The sequence below is a fragment of the Otolemur garnettii genome, unplaced genomic scaffold, assembly GCF_000181295.1.
Source record: "Otolemur garnettii isolate 467f Iridium unplaced genomic scaffold, OtoGar3 scaffold00025, whole genome shotgun sequence".
Taxonomy (NCBI): domain Eukaryota; kingdom Metazoa; phylum Chordata; class Mammalia; order Primates; family Galagidae; genus Otolemur; species Otolemur garnettii.
The window spans coordinates 14,474,932-14,487,706 of record NW_003852420.1 but is presented as its reverse complement, the minus strand read 5'-3'; the positions used below and the strand labels follow the sequence as shown (position 1 = coordinate 14,487,706).

The following is a 12,775-nucleotide window of genomic DNA, read 5'->3' as shown; positions in this document are numbered from 1 at the left end:
GGGCTGGGGATTCGAACCTGCCACCTTAGGTGTATGAGGCTGGCGCCTTAGCCGCTCGAGCCACAGGCGCCAAGCCTGGATTGAGTTTTCTCTTGTGTGGGCATGTAGGCAAACTAATACTTCCTTCTGTGGTATATGTATACCATGGAATACTATTCAACCATTTAAAAAAAGATGAAAACTTTCTATTTTTTGTAGTAACCTGGATGGAGTCCGTGGTATATGTATACCATGGAATACTATTCAGCCATAAAAGGGATGGAGACTTTACATCTTTCGTATTAACCTGGATGGAGTAGAAACAGAGTAAAGTATCACAAGAATGAAAAAGCAAGTATTCAGTGTACTTAATGCTACACAGACTCCATCCAGGAAGTTTCTACAAAATAACTGATCTGTACTTTTTTGTTTCTGAGACAGTCTTACTTTGTCACCACTGGTAGAGTGCCATGGGATTATCAGAGTTCACAGCAACCTCAAACTCTTGGGCTCAACCGATCCCCTTGCCTCAATTTTTTTATTTTTAGTAGAGACAGGGTCTCACTCTCGCTTACGTTGGTCTTGAACTGCTAAGCTCCAACAATCCTACCTTTCCTGGCCTCCCAGAGGGCTAGGATTACAGGCATGAGCCACTGGCCTGGCCTAATTTTTCTATTTATAGTAGAGACAGGGTCTTGAATTGCTGGCTCATCTTGAACTCCTAACTTCAAACAATCCTCCCATTACAGGCTTCTAGAGTGCTAGGATTACAGGTGTGAAACATTACACATGGTGAATTTCTTATTTTTTAAAAGTACCATTAAGACATTTACATTTGGGGAGGCTTTATATAGATATACAGGAACTCTGTGCTATCTCTGCAAATTTCTTATAAATGTAAATTTCTAGATAAAGGGTTTGATTTAATGTTAAACGTATCTACTATACAATTTGTCCATTCTAGATGTTACCTAGGAGAACTGAAAACACCCACACAATGACTTGTATATACATGTTCATAATATCTTTCTTCATAGTTCAAAACTGAAAAATCCAAATATCCTTCAACAGGTGAGTGGATAAAATATGGCATGGGCACATAACAGAATCCTAATAAGCAGTGAAAAATAGCATACACAACAACAATGGCTCAAATCTCAAAATCAGCACACTGAATGAAAAACAAACACAGGGAAAAGCAAGTATATACTATCCTGTTCTATTTATGTGAAATTATAGAAAAAGTAAAGATAATCCATAGTGACAGAAAGCAAATTTTTAGTTGCATGGGGACGAAGGGCAGAATGGACTGCAAAGAAAAACAAGGAAACTTTTTAAGGTGATGAATATGTATGCTATCTTGCCTAAAGTAGCAATTATATGAGTGTATACATATGTCAAAACTCATCACATTGTACGCTTTTTTTTTTTTTTTGAGACAGAGTCTATTTGCCCTGAGTACAGTGTGGTGGCGTCACAGCTCATAACAACCTCAAACTCCTGGACTTAAGCAATTCTCTTGCCTCATGCTCCCAAATAGCTGGGACTATAGGCGCCCACCACAAACACTCTGCTATTTTTTGGTTGCATTTGTTATTGTTGTTTAGGAGGCCCAGGCCAGGCTCGAAGCCGCCAGCCTTGGTATACGTGGCCTCACTGAGCTACCTGCCAGTGCCAAGCCACACACTGTACACTTTAAATACACAATGGATTATATGTAAATTATATCTCAATTTCACTGTATTCACTTATTAAAAAAATATGAAAACACTGAACACTGATCCAAAGTTAGATCTAACTACACTGGGGAAAGTATGTACAATCTACAAAGAAAGGAAGCGGGGGAAGAAGAAGGACAGTACGTAGAAATGATTATCAAGTTAGGAGTGAAGAGGACACTTAAAACTTTGACTTACAGCAAAGTACAAAAGCAATCCATTTAACCAAAACATACGTACCCCCGTAAGATTCCAAAATTTATAAAAGAAAAGGAAAAGAAAAAATGAAAAGATAAAAAAGAATATCAAGTTAGGAAGAAGGGGTACAAGGAACTGCTTTTTTCACTTGAATTTTCAAGCACTATTTTTCCTGAATTTTTGATAAAAATTAGAATCAAAGACTTATGGAAAGATTTCCATCATTCTCAACTCTGACTGGTAGGCTCATAGTCATTTGTTATATTAATTTCTCTGTACTTGGGCGGAGCCTGTGGCTCAGTGGGTAGGGCGCCGGCTCCATATACCGAGGGTGGCAGGTTCGAACCTGGCCCCAGCCAAACTGCAACAAAAAATAGTCAGGCATTGTGGTGGGTGCCTGTAGTCCCAGCTACTTGGGAGGCTGATGCAAAAGAATTGCCTAAACCCAGGAGTTGGAGGTTGCTGTGAGTTATGATGCCACGGCACTCTACCAAGGGCGATAAAGTGAGACTCTGTCTCTAAAAAATAAATAAATAAAAATAATTTCTCTGTACTTTCTTCTTCGTTGTTGTTGTTGTTGTTGTTGTTTTGGCAGTTTTTGGCCAGGGCTGGGTTTGAACCTACCACCTCTAGCATATGGGGCTGGCACCCTACCCCACTGAGCCACAGGCACCACCCTGTACTTTCTTATTTATGAACTTTTTCTTTTCTTTTTTGAGACAGTGTCTCACTCTGTTGCCCTTGATAGAGTCCAATAGAGGCACAGCTCATAGCAACTTCAAACTCATGAGTTTGAGCAATCCTCTTGCCTCAGCACCCCAATGCCCAATTATTATTTTTTTTTTCTATTTTTAATAGAGACAGGGTCTCGCTCTTGCTCAGGCTGGTCTCAAACTCCTGAGCTCAAGCACTCCACCCACCTCACCTTCCCAGAGTGCTAGGATTACAGGCATGAACTACTGCGCCCAGCCTTTAAAAATATTTTCTGCATCTATAGACTTGCTAATAGTAGAAAATGGAATGCCAGCCATTTTTCAGGTTTGTCTGTATATCAGTTAATAAAGGTGATCGATCACAAGAAGAGCTGCAACAAATTCTTCCCATTTACAGGTGTGCTTCTTGATAGTGTGCCTTTGTAGCCCCTCTCAATAAGAGAACCTTGTTATTGGCTCGGTGCCTGTGGCTCAAGCGGCTAAGGTGCCAGCCACATACACCTAAGGTGGCGGGTTTGAATCCAGCCCAGGCCGCCAAACAACAATGATGGCTGCAACCAAAAAATAGCTGGGCATTGTGGCGGGTGCCTGTAATCCTAGCTACTTGGGAGGCTGAGGCAGGAGACTCGCTTGAGCCCAGGAGTTGGAGGTTGCTGTGAGCTGTGATGCCATAGCTTGAGGCACTGTCTCAAAAAAAAAAAAAAAAGAGAACCTTGTTATTGCTCTTGGGACTTGCTTTGTGACCAACAGAGTAATCTAAGTTTTCTCAACTTTGACATTCTTGGTATTTTGAGTCAGATTAATTTCTGGTTATAAAAGTCTTGAGTATCATAAGATGTTTAACAGTATCCCTGGCCTCTATCTACTAGCTGGCAGTAGCATCCACCCCAGCCCAGTACTGAGAACTAAAGTCATCAGACTGCAAAATGTCGGTTTCCTGGGCGGACAAAACAGTGGTCAGTTGAGCACTATTGCCTTAATGTTATGCAAGCAGAGCCCTGCACAGCAACTACACATGGGAGTTTTGCCCTCTTGCTGCTAACAAGAACCTTGTAACCATTCCATGTGAAGAGGCCTGAGCTAGTCTGCTAGGTGATGTGACAGATGCAGCAGTTTCCCCAAACACTCTAGTCCTAATAGCCTGCCTATTACCAGGTAAGAGAGTAAAGCCGTCCTAGACTGTCCAGTGTATTAGTTTTATACTGCTGCTTAACAAATTACCATAAACTTAGTGGCTTAAAACAACACACATTTATTATCTCAAGTTTCCATGGATAAGAAATCCAGGCAAATTTGGCTGGATCCCCTGCTGAGGGTCTCAAAAGGTTACAATCAAGGTGTCAGCTAGGCTGTTTTCCTTTCTGAGGGCTATCTTCTCCCAACCTCGTGTGCTTACAGGTAGAAAATAATTTCTTACAGTTGTAGGACTATGGTCACCTTCTTATTGCCTGTCAGCTGGGGCCTGCATTCAGTTCCCAGGGATTCCCACAGTTCTTGTTATGTTGTCCTCTTATACATGGCAATTTACTTCTTCAAAGGTAGCAAAAGAATTGCTCATTTCTTCTACCTCTGAACCACTGGATAAAAGGGCTCTCTTAATTGGGTCGGGCCCACCCACCATAAGCTCTTTTTGGACAACTTAAAGTCAACTGACAGGAACCTTAATTAGTCTCCAAAATCTCTTCATCTTTGGGTATCTTGTAGGTAAGAATCAAGTTATATAAAGTTATATAAGTTCCCATTCAATCAAGTTACAGTTCCCATCTACACCAAGAAAAAAAGATTACTAAAGGGTGTGGGTTATCAGGGATCATCCTAGAAATCTGCCTAAAACATCTAGCCATTAACTGACCAGACACACAGGAGAGCCCAACCCAAGTAATTTGAGCCAGTCTAGACAGAAGAATAGCTCATCCAACTCAAGGAATGGCAAGCTAAATAAGGGTAGTTTTACAACACCAAGTTTGAGGATATTTGTTATACGCCAATGGCTGATACAAACCACATAAAATACTTAGCCAGTGTGGAGAAGATAAATTAGGCTTTCTCACCTGAAGGATACAAGGTGCCAGGCCTGAAGGCCACCAAATGCCCAACTGTTTTAAATAATTATAAGTAAATCAACAGGTGCCATGTGTTCCTAAGTAATTGTCATTAGTGGTTAATTTGGAGCCACAGTTGTTCTGGCTACTAGATAAGACCCCAAAGCTTTCCACCTCTGGGGGGAAAAAAAGCTTCTTATGCAACCTGTCCCCAGGAGCTGAATGAAGGCAGATGTCCCCGTGCCTGCTCACAAGTTGCCACAAGCTGAATAAAGGGCATGTCACAGTCATCTTCAGCTCAACTCTTTTTCAGTTTGTCTGAATCCAGTGTGAACCTTTTCAGCCTCAACCATTGGCACTACAGCCATACCCAGAATAATCAGGAGAAGCTCAAGGATTGGCCAGAGGCATTTCTACTGAAGAGGTCAGTAAACACAAAATGAAATGTACATACACACATTTTTAACCTAAAGATAAAACAAGAAACTAAGCTTCACTCATTCAGTATATAGGCTGACCCTTTGCCAATGCCTACATCAGTTATACTACATATATCATGGTCAGTATTCTGAAAATCACTCATTTGTTTTCAGCATGTTTCATATGCCAAGTTAGGTGACTAACAGATTTTACTACCTAGTTTTACCAGGCTTAAAAACATTACCATAAAGAAAAGGCAATCTGGATTTAATACTGACAATGTAAGCACAGGGACACTAAGAAAACAGAGCTGACTTTTTACACCAAGTAATTTCATCAGACATGATGGCCAGGTAAAATCAACAGTGATCAGATTATGCTTGAAAAGAAGTTAAACCAAAGCATTCAGAATTATATACTACCAGTTAACAAGACAACACATCCTCTGTCTTTTAGTAATTTCCCAAGTTTTAGCTAGTTCTTTTTAAATATAGTGTAATTTCATAACACATCTAAATTTATGTTTTAGAGTATATTTCACAATGGACATATTGTAAAATATATGCTAAGTTACATTAGTAGTATGTGATATAATGTTCAAACAAATATATTATGAGAACGAGTTCAAAAATTTTTTTATTACCATTAGGGGAATAATTTTTTCTTTAAAGTGAATCCCACTGCTCAAGTCACTGAACAGCAATGCAGTGACAATGCTTTGGAGTCACTCTGACAGCAATTTGTACAACTGCATTAGAGATGAAAAAAGTCTGAAAACTACAGCCCTAATTAAGAGGCTAATGCAATAGTAATTGCCAAGAAGTAATTACTGCTTGAGTAAGAATGTTAGGACTGTAAGGAAAAAGACTGTTACAGTATTAAGAATTAAAGAGGCCAAGCTGAGACCAGAGGCCTGAGGTCAGGAGTTCAAGACCAGCTTGAGCAAGAGTGAGACCCCTGTCTCTACTAAAAGCAAAAATGAGGTAGGTTTTGTGGTGTGCACTTGGAATCCCAAATACTTGCCAGGCTAAAGCAGGAGAATAACTTGAGGCCAGGAGTACGAAGGTGTGATAAGCTACAATGGGACCACTGTACTCTACATAGGTGACAGAGTTAGACTCTGCCTAAGTAAATAAATAAATCAGATATTTATGTAAGAGAAGGAAATAACTATAAGCCTTACAAAACATAGAAAGGATATATCCCATCTAACAAAACTTAAAAGCTGCAAAAAGATCCACTGCCAACTTACTTGCATACCAAAACAAAGCTTAAAAAATATTGACACATATACAAAAACACCCAAAATCCAAAGTAAATTAACAATCTCCACTGTCCAATCAAAAATCATCAAAAATGCACAGAACCAGGAAATGTGACCCATAATGACAAAAATACATAGAAACAGGTCCCAAGATACACAAAATGACAAAATTAGTAGAAATGGCTATGAAAGCAGTTGTTACAACTATTTTTATGTGTTCACTATTAAACATGTTAAACAAAAGAAATGTAAAGTACTAAAAAAAAAGCAAACTGAACATTCACAGATAAAAAGTACAATGTCTGGATAGATTTAACAGCAAATTTAACATAGCAAAGGGAAGATTAGTGTATATAAAGGTATACCAGTAGAAACTTCCCAAAACAAAGAGAGTAAAAGACTAAACAAAAAAGTGTTATCAGTGACTTTTGTGAAAACTTAAAGTGGACAAAAATATATGTAATTATGGTCCCCAAATGGAAATGAGCAGTATATTAAAAAAAAAAAAAAAAACTCAAGAACTAATGGCTGAGGTCTGGCGTGGTGGCTCACACCTGTAATCCCAGTACTTAGGACGCCGAAGCAGGTGGGGATTGCCTGCGCTCACAGGTTCCAGACCAGCCTGAGCCAGAGCGAGACCCTGCTTCTAAAATACCTGGGTGTTGGGGCAGGCACCTGTAGTCCCAGCTACTTGGGAGGCTGAGGCAAGAGCACTGCTTGAGCCCAGGAGTCTGAGGTTGCTGTGAGCTATGATGCGATAGTACTCTACCAGGGGTGACAAAGTGAAAAAGTCTCAAAAAAAAAAGAAAAAGAAAAAAGTAATGATGGCTGAATATTCACCAAATTTGATCCAAGAAGCTCAAAAACAAACTCAGGCAGGAGAGGTAAACTATGGCAAAGTATAACATAATTGCTGAAAAGCAATGATAAAAAGAAAATCTTAGAACCAAAAAAGTGCAAAAAAAGATGTATCATTTACTGAGGAACAAAGATTAAATGACAGCAGACTTCTCATTACAAATATGGCAAGCCAGGTTCGGCACCTATAGTTCAGTGGTTAGGGCTCAAGCCACATACATCCAGGCTGGCGGGTTCTAACCTCAGCCAGGGCCTGCCAAACAATGACAACTACAAACAAAAAAATAGCTGGGCGTTGTAGCGGGCGCCTGTATTCACAGCTACTTTGGAGGCTGAGGCAAGAGAATTGCTTCAGCCCAAAAGTTTGAGGTTGCTGTGAGCTATGATGCCGTAGCACTCTATCAAGGGCAACATAGTGACACTCTGTCTCAAAAAAGAAAAAAAAAGGCAAGCCAGAGATGGTAGAGAAACATTATTAAAGTACAGAGAGAAAAACAGTCAACCTAGAATCCTTTTTGTTAATAAAAAGAAGTATTTTTCCAAACACATAAAAGCTTAAAATACCAGCAGACCTGCACTACAAGAAATCTTAAAGGAAGTCCTCTGACAGAAGAAAAATAGTACCAGATGAGAATGTGAAGTTACATGTGAGCAATAAAGAACACTAGAACTGGAAATTATGTGAGCAAAAATAAACCTGACTCTTAACTTTTTCAAATCCCTTTAAAAGATAATTGGCTGTTTAAATGAAAAATATTAACTTACTACGAATTCTTAACATATGCAGAGGTGAAGGGTGGACAAATAATAGCACCATGACTGAAGAAGAGAATGAATTTGCACTGCTGTAAAATTTGGTAATATAGGTAAAGTGGTATGATAATACTTAAAGATAGACTGTGGTAAGTTATGTGTACAATAAACACTAAAGCAGCCACTAAAATAAAAAGCTAATGAACTGAAAAGGGAGTTTGGAATTCCTTCCAAATCAAAGAATTTTTTAAAATTATAACATATGAAAAGCTTTTAGTCTACTTCCTGGAGCAAATTAAGAGCTCAATAAATGTTAACTAAAATAATGACCTAACTCAACCACTTGTTTTATAGATGATGAAAATTTTTTTATTTTTTATTGTCTTTTAAGATAGAGTCTCACTTTGTCTTACTCAGTAGAGTGCCATGGCATCATAGCTCACAGCAACCTTAAACACCTAGGCTTACTGATTCTCTTCCCTCAGCCTCTCAAATAGCTGGGACTAAAGGCGCCTGCCACAATGCTCGCCTATTTTGAGATGAGGTCTCGCTCTGACTCAGACTGGTCTCAAACCTGTGAGCTCAGGCAAGCCACCTGCCTCAGCCTCCCAAGTGCTGGGATTACAGGAGTGAGCCACCTCACCTGGCCCTAAATGTGTCATTGAGGCCTGGAGATATCAAGTAATTTGTCTAAAGTCATCTTGTTAATGATTACAACCCAAATCGCTGGAACAAACCTTCCCCCATCCCTCATTACTATACCAAACCTTTCCCCAACCCCCATCACCATACATTCAATGTCATAATGGTCCATACTAACTCATATGATGATGCCACTGTGCACCCTAGCCCCAGAGACAGAGAATCTGCCTATTTAAAAAGAAAGAAAGAAAGACAGAAAGAAAATAGGAAAATACAACTATAAATTTTTCTTTTTTTTTTTTTTTTGGAGACAGAGCCTCAAGCTGTCACCCTGGGTAGAGTGCCATGGCATCACTGCTCACAGCAACCTCTAACTCTCAGGCTTAAGCGATTCTCTTGCCTCAGCCTCCCAAGTAGCTGGACCACAGGCACCAGCCATAACGCCCGACTTTTTTTGGTTGCAGCCGTCAATGTTTGGCGGGCCAGGCTGGATTCGAACCCACCAGCTCAGGTGTATATGGCTGGCGCCTTAGCCACTTGAGCCACAGGCGCTGAGCCTAAATCTATTTCTTGTTAGAAATATATTTCTAAAAAGGGAGGAAAATAAAAAATAAAATGTTCATAGAGGAAGAGAATAGGTAAAAAGGGATTGGATAGACGTTAGACGTCACTGAATAAACCTCGTGTTATAATTTAACCTTATATAAATTTTATGTAACTATACATTTAAATTAAAATTTCTAAAGGCAACCCCCTCTCAAAATTAAATAAAACGAATGAATCAAACTATGTATCACGTTGATGGTACAACCATATTATTTCTGGTGAGATATACCGTGAGGTCAAGAACAAAAAAACTTTAACCATATTGTTGGGGCAGTGCTGGTATTATTATTCTGCGACTGCTGTACTACATGTTATACTATTGGAAAAAGCAAATGAGTAATTCTGTGATATCAATGGGAATCAGAATTTCCACATGACAGAAAGGAAGTACACATGCGTAACACTGGAAAAAAGGTCAAGTTAGTACCCTATAGTCTTAGCAGTAAAGACACAGAAGGTGGGAGGGGGAGGAGGATGAATGTTAAGAAATTACTCAATGGGTACAATGAGTTTTATTCTGGTAATAAATACACTAAATGTCCCAACTTCACCACTACACAACATACGCATGTAACAAAATCACACTTGTGGCTGGGCACAGTGGCTCACACCTATAATCCTAGCACTCTAGGAGGCTGAGGTGGGTGGATTGCTTGAGCTCACCAGTTCAAAACCAGCCTGAGCTAAAATGAGACCCTGTCTCTACTAACAATAGAAAAACTGAGGCAACAGGATCGCCTGAGCCCAAGAGTTGGAGGTTGCTGTGATGTATGACACCACAGCACTCTACCTAGGGTGACAATTTGAGATTCTGTTTCAAAAAAAAGAAAGAAAGAAAGAAAGAAAACCACAATTGTATCCCACAAATTTACACAAAGAAAAGAAAAATTTTAGGGCGGTACCTGTGGATCAACAGAGTAGGGCACAGGCCTCATATGCCAGGGTGGCAGGTTCAAACCCAGCCCCGCCCAAAAAAAAAAATGCAAAAAAAAAAAAAAAAGAAAAAAAGAAAAATTTAAAACCCTATAGTCTTTAATTTAAACTGGTATTATCAATAAGTATGTTATCTTAAAAACACACACTTCCATTTTTGGCCAAGATAGATTAATAGTTGCCAAATTTATCCTCCCACAATAAACATTTAAGGAAGTAGACAAAATATGTAAAACAACTATCTTCAACATTAGAGAACAGGCAGAAGACTGTAATCCTGAAGAGAAGAAAAAACAAATAAACCGAGTCATACCACACCACACCCCAGCTTTCTGCATGGAGGCACAATCCAAATTACAAAACAGGAAGGGGGAATCCCAAGCAAAGCAAAGCACTTTTCCAAAGCTGAGAGAGAAAAACCACGCTGAGAGGCTGAATGATAGCTGGGTCAAAGATAAGAGATTAAGAAGGAAGTCATCAAATTTTTGGAACAAAATGATACTGGGATCTGGTCAAACTAAAAAGCTTCTGCACAATAAGTAAAGCAAACAGACAACCTTCAGAATGGGAGATTTTGCAGGTTATGCTTCCAACAAAGGTCTGATAATTAGAACCCACAGAGAACTCAAACTAATCAATAAGAACAAATAACCCCCTTTCTATGTGGGCAAGAGACTTGAACAGAAACTTCTCTGAAGAAGGCAGATGGCCCTCAAATACATGAAAAAATGCTCATAATCTTTAATCATCAGAGAAATGCAATCAAAACCACTTTGAGATATCATCTAACTCCAGTAAGATTAGCACACATAAGAAAATCCCAAAACTACAGATGTTGGCATGGATACAGAGAGAAGGGAACACTTCTACACTGCTGGCAGGAATGCAAGCTAATATGGCCTTTTTGTAAAGAAATCTGGAGAATACTCAAGGAACTAAAAGTAGACCTACCACTTGATCCTGCAATTCCTCTACTAGGTATATACCCAAATGGTCAAAAATCATTTTATAACAAAGACATCTGCACCAGAATGTTTATTGCAGCCCAATTCATAATAGCCAAGACATGGAAACAGCCCAAGTGCCCAATAACCCATGAATGGATTAACAAATTGTGGTATAGGTACACCATGGAATGCTATGCAGCCATAAAAAAAGATGGAGACTTCATATCTTTTATGTTTACCTGGATGGAGCTGGAACATGTTCCTCTCAGTACTAAGTATCTCAAGAATGGAAAAAAAAAAAGTATCCACTATACCAATATATAATCACCTACACATTCATACAAAGAGCAAAACATAACTATAGTCCAGAAAGTAGGAGGGAAGAGGGGAAAGAGGGGAAGGAAAGGGGGAGGTTGGGAGGAGGGAGGCTATTCAGGGGAACATCACCTAATGTGCATAATGCAATGGTACATTTCAAAACTACTAAGAAAAGAGTATATTTGTCTTACCACAACAAACGAGTAAGCAAAGTGATGGATGTGTTAATCAGTTCGATGCAAGCATTTCACATGGTATATCAAATCAGTACACTGAACCCCATAAATGCACTAATGTACACAGTTATGATTTAATAAAAAATAAAAATAAAGGCAGCACTTGTAGCTCAGTTGGTAGGGCGCTGGCCACATACACCAAGGCTGGAGAGTTCAAATCCAGCCCGGGCCAGCTAAACAACAACAACTGCAACAACAACAAAAAATAGCTGGGCATTATGGCAGCCTACTTGGGAGGCTGAGGCAAGAGAATTGCTTAAGCCCAAGAGTTTGAAGTTGCTATAAGCTGTGATGCCACAGCACTCTATCCAGGGTAAGAGCTTGAGACTCTGCCCCACCCCACCCCAAAGAAAAAGAAAGAAAAAAGAAAAGAAAACCAGGCTGAGATGGCTGGAAGTTGCAAAGGGGAGTTCCACAGAAAAGGAAACTATGCAGAAACCTACCTCCAGAAATGTGCATAGGGCTGCAGGGGTGTCCAACCTGGCAGGCCACACGCAGATTATTTGAGGACTGTTTTGCTTATTTGTGGTGTCAGGTATCACAAAAAGTATGCATGGATCCTTTTTTTGGTCATCAGCTTATGTTAGTGCTTGTGTATTTAATATGTAGCCTAAGACAGCCCTATTCTTCTCATTTTCAGCAGAGAAGAAAAAAGACTGGATACCTCTGAAAGGGTCACTCTGTAAGAATAGGGTGAAAATCCACAAGGCTGGCCAATGAATGGCCAAATAATTTGTAGAGCAAGCAGAAGGCACAGTGCTGCAACCAGCCAGAGTGGTGGGACATTGCTGAACATATGGGGCATTTGGTAGAGACTATAGAATGGAAATAACCTTAGTTGTATAGTTAAACTATCCCTAGACTAAAGACTACTAGACTTGCCTTTGGGAGCTGAGGCAGGAAGATGACTTGAGCCCAGGAGTTGAGTTGAGGCTGTAGTATGCTATGATCACACCTATGAATACCCACTACAATCCAGCCTGGCAACTTAGTGAGACCTCTATCTCTAAAAACTACAATAATGGCTAAAGATAATTCAAATTTGAACAGAAACATTCACCACTATCAAAACCTAACATAAAGAGAAAAATCTGGCTCGGCGCCTATAGCTCACCGGGCTAAGGCGCCAGCCACGTACACCTAAGGTG

General features: G+C 39.7%; 1 protein-coding gene across 4 annotated transcripts in view; it reads right to left on the bottom strand.

Annotated features, from left to right (window-relative positions):
- ASXL1 (additional sex combs like 1, transcriptional regulator) overlaps positions 1-12,775 on the bottom strand; it is a 75,370-nt gene that overhangs the window by 28,897 nt on the left and 33,698 nt on the right. The window lies entirely within an intron of this gene.